This window comes from Euleptes europaea, chromosome 6 (assembly GCF_029931775.1).
Source record: "Euleptes europaea isolate rEulEur1 chromosome 6, rEulEur1.hap1, whole genome shotgun sequence".
In the NCBI taxonomy this organism is placed as follows: domain Eukaryota; kingdom Metazoa; phylum Chordata; class Lepidosauria; order Squamata; family Sphaerodactylidae; genus Euleptes; species Euleptes europaea.
Window position 1 is genome coordinate 108,861,071 of NC_079317.1, and position 6,522 is coordinate 108,867,592.

A 6,522-nucleotide genomic window follows, 5' to 3' on the forward strand; every position below is an offset into this window, starting at 1 on the left:
ATTGATTACCCTTTCCAGGCCAAAATGCCTCCAGAACACCCTGGAACAGGCATTAAACAAATTATAGTTCTGCAAAAAACAGAGGCATGCCTTGCAGACACTCCAGAACAATATTTTGGAAACCAGTTCTTCTGAACTTCTCAGTGGCTTTCAATAATACCGTTGGTCACATTATGTTTTTGGATGAGTTGGGCGCAATTGGACTGTGGGGGGCACCACACTTTAGTGGTTGCATTCCTAAGTGCATGTAGGTTTCAGAATTGGTGCTGGTGACTGTTTCTCGCTCTCTTGGCCTTTCTGCTATGGCAGTGGTGTCGAACCTATGGCATGCGTGCCAGAGGTGGCACTCAGAGCCCTCTCTGTGGGCACGCGCGCCATCATCCCAGCACAGAGTTCGTTCCCCCGGCTGAGGAGGCTGGGAACCAGCGGTGCCTTCCCGGCTCCTCCGGGTAGCACCAGGCTCCTTCCCAGAGCCTTCTCTGCAGTCGCTGGCTGTGTGCTCCGGAAGTGAAGACACTGGCAAGCCTTCTGCCAAGGACTGGAAGAAACAGAGCCGGGACGGGGCTGGACCGGGAGTGGGACGCCTGGGCGGCCGTCTGCGGTGGGTTGGTTGGTGACTGCAGCACAAGGGATTGGCGATGAGGGCCGAATGGGGGGCCTGCCTGGCGTTTGTGCTGGAGCCAAGCCCTTTGCTTAGCTCAGGTTTCCACTCTGTTCGTTCATGCAACCGAAGGTGCCTCTGAGCGTGCGCTGTCCCCACCATCAGCCCCCCCCCCGCATAACAGTCTTTTTTAATTCGTTTGAAGAGAACAGTTGGAAAAAGAACCAAACTGAAGGGGTGGGGGCTATGCTCCAGCTGCTTTCCTTCCCCTGCTCCGCCGCCCATGCAGGGTTGCCAACCTCCAGGTAGTAGCAGGAGATCTGCTATTTCAGTTCACCTGGAGAAAATGGCCACTTTGGCAATTGGACTCTATGGCATTGAAGTCCCTCAGGCTCCGCCCCAAAAACCTCCCGCAGGTGGCAAAGAGGGACCTGGCAACCCCTAGCCCCATGTGGACTTCTAGCTGCGTTGGTATTTCGCGATAAATAAGTGGGTTTTGGGTTGCAGTTTGGGCACTCGGTCTCTAAAAGGTTCACCATCACTGTGCTATGGTGTTCCACAAGATTGCACCTTGCTTGCATTAGCACTACATTCAGGCAAAGATTAGGGCTACCTGCACCAATTGGTTTAACTACTCGATCACTTAGCTGTCATTTCAGCTGATTTCTCAGTGAAGGTTAGTTTTTATTACTGATTTTTAATTTTAATTAGTGGTGCTTGGATTTTTGTTAACTCTTTTGATTTTGCTATGCAATTGTAATACAAAATATTAAAGATAAGCTTTTCTTTCTAAGAATGAAGAGTAGTTGTTATGCGTTAAATTGTATGTTCATACTTCTATTAATATGCCACACATGTGGACTTTTTGGTAGCATGCAAACATATTTGAATGGCAAAGGATTACTCAGGTAACTATTCTTTAAACATGCTGTGCATATTATTCTGCTGTCTGGAAGTTCACTTAATGTATCTGATAAAGTGGCCTGGAACTAGGGTTACTAACAGGTCTGGAGAAAAATGTCTTGTCTCTTTAATAAAGGAAATAGGCAGCGGAAGCTTTTCATGGCATGGAGTTAAATTACATCCCCAGCAGATATGTTTCTACAAATTTTAGGAATACCCGTTTGCAGAAAAATCTGAAAAGTGGTATTTAAAATGGGGGTTGTACATGTGAGTGTAAAGTGGGCATGCTTACAGTGCCAATCCCCCCTCCCCAGCAACTGTCCAGTGGTAGCTTGGGGCTTAAGCCATAGCCAGTCATGAACACATTAAACTGCCTTATACTGGTCCATCAAAGTCAGTACTGTCTACTCAGACCGGCAGCGGCTCTCCAGGGTCTCAGGCAGAGGTCTTTCACGTCACCTACTTGCCTAGTCCCTTTAACTGCAGATGCTGGGGATTGAACCTGCGACCTTCTGCATGCCAAGCAGGTGCTCTACCCCTGAGCTACGGCCCTTCCTCTACTCCAGGGGTCCTCAAACTATGGCCCGCGGGCCGGATCCGGCCAGTCAGGGTCCTGAACCCGGCCCCCTTTAAAAAATTGCAGCCGCAAGGTAATGCTGGGAGGAAGTCAGTTTAAAAACTCGGGGTGGGGGTGAGGGGGAGAGACACACATTCTCTCTCTCTCTCTCTCTCGCACAGATTGTGCGCGCGTGCCCGTGCGTGAGCATGAAGGAAAAACAAACACAGCGAGTGGGGCTAGTTTCCCCTGTTCTTCTGAGTGGGCGTGGCTTTTCCTGAAGCTTACATAAAAAGGCGAGAAGGGGCGGAGCCCCCAGGCGGCCTCGCCAGTGACAGAAAGGGGAGGGGCCGTCCACGGCCCGCGCGCGCCTGGAGCTCATGACTATGGATTGGGTGGGCGGGGCCAAGGGGCGGGGTCTTTGGGTCACAAGAATATGGCAGCGGCGGCCACGGCTGGGGCGGCCGCAAGGAGAGACGGGAGGAGGCGGCGGTGGCCAACGGGTCCGGGTGCTGCTGCCGCGCCTGCCCGCCGGGGCCCAGCCGGCCGGACAGCCTCGACCGACGCCAGCAGCAGCAGCCACCGCCAGTCGGGCCTTCCTCGGGAGGGGAGCCGCTGCCGCCCGCCCAAAGCGATCGAGGTGCTGCGCTGCATGAGTGGGGAAGGTGCGCGTAATGTGTGGATGCGTGCGCAGGGGCCCTGCCTGCGTGTCTCTCTGCGTGCCCGTTGCGGGGTGTTGGAGTGTTGGGCAGGGACCAAGGGGTGGAGTGGGGCAAGTGTGGAAGGGGCTGACGCATGTCTCATGGCGGGGGCGGAGCTTAGAGCTGGGCGGGGTGAGTGTTGGGTAGGGACTGAGCCGTGGAGGAGGGGGTGCACGTGTGGAAGAGGCTGACGCTTGTCTTGTGGCGGTGTCTGCTGGGGTTTGTTTTCATGTGTGGCAAGGGGGCGGGCTCTTCCTGGGTTGCGTTCACACATGCACACTCAGTCCACTGTCAATGCATTTTGCAGCTGAGTTTTACTGTGTGAAACTGCAAAATCCACTTGCAAACGATTGTTAAAGTGCATTGAATGTGAATTGAAAGTGCACTAATCAGTAAGTGTGAAATTGCCCTCTGTGTGCATGGAGTAGGGGTCCCTGTGGGGGGGTGTGGGGGAGGTAGCTGTGGATTTCCTGCATTGTGCAGGGGGTTGGGCTAGATGACCCTGGTGGTCCCTTCTAACTCCAAGATTCTATGTTGTTGGCAGGATTTGAACCCAAGTCCTTGCCCATTCTAGTCTGATACTGTCACCTTCTCCACACTGCTCATACAACCTATAACCACTTTCTAAAAACACTTGGTGGGTGCCATGGCACCCAGGGGCACTGCATTGGGGACCCCTGGTTTATTGGATATCCAATTTGGTTGATTGTGTTGACTCACTTTACGTAATCCTCCTTGAGTCCATGAGAAAGACAGAGTTGCATTCCCAAACAAAACATGTGTGGATTTACTAGAAATGTTACAAAAGGAGTTTCAAATTAGATTTAAAGAGCTTCAAATCCATGAACAGGACATTCAGCTTTTCCGGAACCCATTTTCTGTTCACATGGATCCGATTTACCAAAAGGAATTGGCCGAACTACAGAATTGTGACTCTCTGAAAAAAGCATTCAAATCAAGCAGCCTTACTAATTTCTATGCATCTCTCCCCTCTGAGACATATCTTAATCTCAGGAACCATGCACTCAAAATTGCAACCATCTTTGGCAGCACCTATATCTGTGAACAGACTTTTTCCCGAATGAAACATCTGAATTCTCCAACCAGATCCAGACTAACTGATGAACACTTGCATCACTTGCTATCGTTCTTCATTTTAAATATTGCATTGTTTCTCTTTATTTTTTTTGCACTACAAATAAAATATGTGCAGTGTGAACAGGAATTTGTTCATATTTTTTTCAAACTATAGTCCGGCCCCCAACAGTGTTTAGGGACAGTGAACTGGCCCCGTTTGAAAAGTTTGAGGACCCCTGCTCTACTCAGACTGGCAGTGATTGTCTCAGGTTTTCTAACACAGGTATTATTTAATCCGGCTTGCAGCAATTCTTTAACTGGACATGCCAAAGGTTGAACCTTCAGTAGTATCTTGAACCGGGCGATTGTAGCCCCTTCTGTAGGGCCACCTAGAATATACCATCTTCAGGCAGTGGGTGAGAATGAAAGTGAGTGCAATAATAATGGGAAGGGGGGGGGAGAATGTACAGTGGATGGCAGTGAATGAAAACAGTAATGCAACTGCTGCCTTTTGAGTTGGTTAGAAAGCTGCATGAAGCTTTGGTATTTGTCAAAAGGGACAGCAGGTGACCAGAAAGAGGATCCAAGCACGCATGAAGATAAGAGTTGTTTTTTTATACCCACCTTTTCTCTACCTGGAGGAGTCTCAAAGCAGCTTACAATCACCTTCTCTTCCCCTCCTCAAAACAGACACCTTGTGAGGTAGGTGAGGCTGAGAGAGTTCTGACAGAACTGCAACTAGCCCAAAGTCACCCAGCAGGCTTCATGTGGAGGAATGGGGCATTAAACCTGGCTCTCCAGACTAGAGTCTGCCCCTCTCAACCACTACACCATGCCGGCACAAGAACTTCAGTGATGCAGGAGGGTCACGAGCCTGAAAACACATTCCTGGGCGTCACTGAATAAAATGGGACTTCTGAGTAGATCTGCTTAGCACTTCTCCCAGACATGTCCACCCACAGTATTTGGCCCACGCTTGGGGCTGTTGGGAAGTGTTTTTCTCCTGCTTCCCCACTGCATTATTGTGCATTTGTGTATCTCCTGGGGTTTCCCCTGCTTGTCTCTACTTTCCCCCCAATCTGCTTGGCTGCAACTTTGTGAGAAAGATCTTAGCAAGCCCTGGATGGCTGTAATGTGAGTAGGATTTTGCCAGGCCCACCCACACAACGGCCATCTTACCTTCCCGTTCCCCCGGAAGCCGTCGTCCACTCCCACTGGCACCGTGGCTCTTTCAATCAGCATACCAACACTGTTATAGAAATCTCACGTTATAACAACGTATCTCGCAGGTTCTCTGAATTTCCCGCTTTCATTGTTAACAAGGAAGTCTCTAGCCCTTTTCATTGCAGAGACATAAGGGGGAAGCCTATTTGCAAGAGAGGCAGCCAGACACTTTTTTCTTTTAAAGGAAGCTGGGAACCGGGAGCACCAGAGAGACGCCAGGAGGCTCTGCCGGGGCAGGAGACGGTTTCGGAATGAAAGGGGAATGGCCGGGGGGGGGGAGGGGGGCATCTTGGCCTGGGAAGGGTTAATGGGGCCTGCGCCCCCTCTCCCTCTCCCCCCCCCCCCCGCCGCCGCCGCCTTTTGATTTCTGAAATAGTGTTCTGTGGGGGGGGGGTTGTTTTATTTGCCCGGCCCTGGAGGCAGAGAGTGTGTGTGTGTGTGTGTGTGTATGGGGGGGGGGCGCCTGTTATTCTGCAGGACCCTCTTTGCCGGGGGGCTTCCGCCCCTGGCCCCACGCGGCAGGATACCTGGAAGCGAAGGTGTGCCCCCCCCCCCACACCCACCCACCCACACTGCAGAGACCATTTGAGGAGGCGCCCCCCCCCGCGCAGGGTCCAGCCAGAGGGGGCGGGGGTCGCCAGGACGGCCAGGGGCTCCACTGAGGGGCGCGGCTGTGAACCGCGAGGGGCTGAAGGGGACGACAAGGCCGGGGGGGGGCTGTGGGGGGGGCTATGGGGGGCTGGTGCCCGACTCGCTTCCCCCTCCCCCCGCCCCGCCCACAGTTGGCCCCCCTCGCGCGACGGCCCCGGGGGGGAGGTTCTCTTCTCTTCCCCCCCTCCCCCATGACCCTCTTGGCGCGTCCAGAGGGGGACCCACAACTCCCCCCCTCCCCACACACACACACACACACCAGGGTTCCGCTCTCGCTTCCGGCCGCAAGGGGAGGGGGGAGGGGGTCCGAGCCTCCCCTCCCCCCCCACACGCGCGCGTCCCTCAAGGAGGGGAGGGGGTCTATTTTTGCACCCCCCCCCGCTTCTGCCCCGACCCCCCCTCCCCTTACCGTGAATCCCGGCTCCCACCACAAGGAACCACGACGCCGCCCCGCGGGGGGAGGGGGGAGGGGGGAGGGAGACTCGGGCCCCGCCCCCCCGGGTGCGCCCTCGTGCCTTCAGTCACAGAGGGGGGGTGTGGGGGGAGGGGGCGCCCCGCCCCACCCCACTAGGCCGCCTCTTTACAAAACAAGGGGTCTCCTGGGGAGGGGGAGGGTTTTAAGTGCAGCCCCCTCCCCTCTGGCAGAAGCCCTGGGTGCGACTCGGCCAGAGAAGCCCCCCCACCCCCTCTCAGCCCCCCATTAAGGGGTTGTCTGGGGGGGCTTTCCCCCCCCCTCCCGGGGCTCACTGCAGGTCTCCTTCCCTTTTAATTTCCCCCCTAGTGAAATGATTATATTTTGAATCTGCATT